The sequence below is a fragment of the Sceloporus undulatus genome, chromosome 3 (genome assembly GCF_019175285.1).
Source record: "Sceloporus undulatus isolate JIND9_A2432 ecotype Alabama chromosome 3, SceUnd_v1.1, whole genome shotgun sequence".
Classification (NCBI taxonomy): domain Eukaryota; kingdom Metazoa; phylum Chordata; class Lepidosauria; order Squamata; family Phrynosomatidae; genus Sceloporus; species Sceloporus undulatus.
In genome coordinates this window covers 462514-464462 of record NC_056524.1, presented here as the reverse complement: position 1 = coordinate 464462, position 1949 = coordinate 462514, and the positions used below count along the sequence as shown (strand labels likewise).

At 45.3% G+C, this 1949-nt stretch overlaps 1 protein-coding gene across 1 annotated transcript in view; it reads left to right on the top strand.

Moving 5' to 3' along the window:
• The window catches only part of INPPL1 (inositol polyphosphate phosphatase like 1), an 83828-nt gene that overhangs the window by 43396 nt on the left and 38483 nt on the right, over window positions 1-1949 (top strand).

Sequence of the window (1949 nt, the reverse complement as noted above, 5' to 3'; positions counted from 1 at the left end):
TTATTTCTAGCCCGCCCAATCACATAGAATCTGGGTGGGTTACAACAGTAAAATACATCAAATTACAATAGAGTTTAAAAAAAACCAAACCCTAGACCTACCCGCCCCCCCCCCATTCCCAGTCCTAAAACAGAATTAAACAGTAATAGTACAGTATAAAAACAGTAAAGACATTTAAAAAAAGGCAGAAACATAGGCAGGGAAGAATAGACAGGTGAGGGGACAATATCTCTATATCTGGGGAGGGTAACTAGGTTGGAAAGGCCTTCCGGAAAAGATCCGCCTTGAGTGCTTTCTTAAAGCCTGTCAGAGTGGGAATGTGACGCATCTCCTCCGTCGGTCGTTCCATAGTTTTGTGCATTGACCCCAGAGAGCATGAAGGGGCACCTCTGCCATGTTTCTGGCCCCCCCTGGTCCATTTTCATAGAATCGTAGAGTTGGAAAAGACCGCATGGGCCCTGATCCAGTCCAACCCCCTTCTGCCATGCAGGAAATCCAAATCAAAGCATCCCCACTGACAGATGGCCATCCAGCCTCTGCTTAAAGACCTCCAAGGAAGAAGACTCTATCACCCTCCGAGGAAGGAGTGCATTCCACTGTCGAACAGCCCTTACTCTCAGGAAGTTCCTCCTAATGTTCAGGTGGAATCTCTTTTCCTGGAGCTTGCATCCATTGTTCGGGGTCCTGTTCTCTGGAGCAGCAGAAAACAAGCTTGCTCCCTCCTCAACATCCTTTCAAATAGTGAAACAGGGGAGGCCCCCCGGTTTTGTTTTTTGTTCCGTTACATATATTTTGGGGAGGAAGGGGGGGGAAATGCCTGTTACTATTTGTCTGCATACTATGCTATATAACTACTTAAATAGACAATCCATGGAGAGGGCCTCCCATCTGGGATAGTCCCAGATCCTTGAGGTCTTCAAACAAGGCTGGATGCCATCCTGTTAACGATGCTTTGATCTGGATTTCCTGCATGGCAGGGGTGGGACTGGATGGCCCTTGTGGTTCTCTTCCAACTCTATGATTCTAGGATTCTATGATCATCTCCTTGGGCATTTTCTGGATCTCAGATTTCCTCCTTCTTGGCTGGATAGAGGGATCAAATGATCCAGTGGATCTCTTCCCAATTTACTGATTCTGTGTCAAGGCTGGTCCAAGAACTTTCTGGTTGGCAAACAGCTACCTGGAGCACTCGAGGGTTGTGTCTTGAAGGTGTCAGCCACAGAAGCCGGCGAAACGTCAGAATAAACTCTTCGGGAACCCGAAAAACCCACAAAAATCTATCGGGTCTAACCGTACTTTGTGTCCAATACTTTTTTTATCATACCTTGTACCTTCCTCCAAGAGTTTGGGGGCAATCGCCATCCCATATGAAACTAGTACGTACCTCCCTTTTCTTCTCGCACTCCAACATTAATTAGAGTTTGCTGTAGATCTTTGCAACCTTACTAAGAGTTAAATGCCACCTATGCTCTCTCATTTTAAATAGTTCTCCTCGACCCCTGTGCCTTTGTACATTCGTTGTTTTGGTCCAGCGACTTCCAACCTCCTGTCACAATCGGAGGCCCATTTTATCATTTCATCCTCTTACCAAATCTCTTCCTGTTCTCTATTTCCAAATATTTGCACAATTTTGATGTCCTTTCCTTGGATCAAAAACAAAAAACAAAAACCCAAACCTTGTCAAATTTCCATGCTATCTTCAAATCCATCAGCTTTTTGATCTGTCAGCACACTTTCTCTTAACTGTTGATACAAAAACCAGTGCGTTTTAGAGTCAAGTTGGTTTTAATTAAATCTATTGGTTTTATTTTTGTATTTATTCAGATTCATGGCAGGTTTGTTTTCCTCCCTCTCCTCTCACTCTCTCTCTCTCTCCCCTCCTCTCTCTCCCCTCCCTCATCCCTCCCTCCCTCCCTACCATCCCTCGCCCTCTTCCTCTCCTTCTCTTC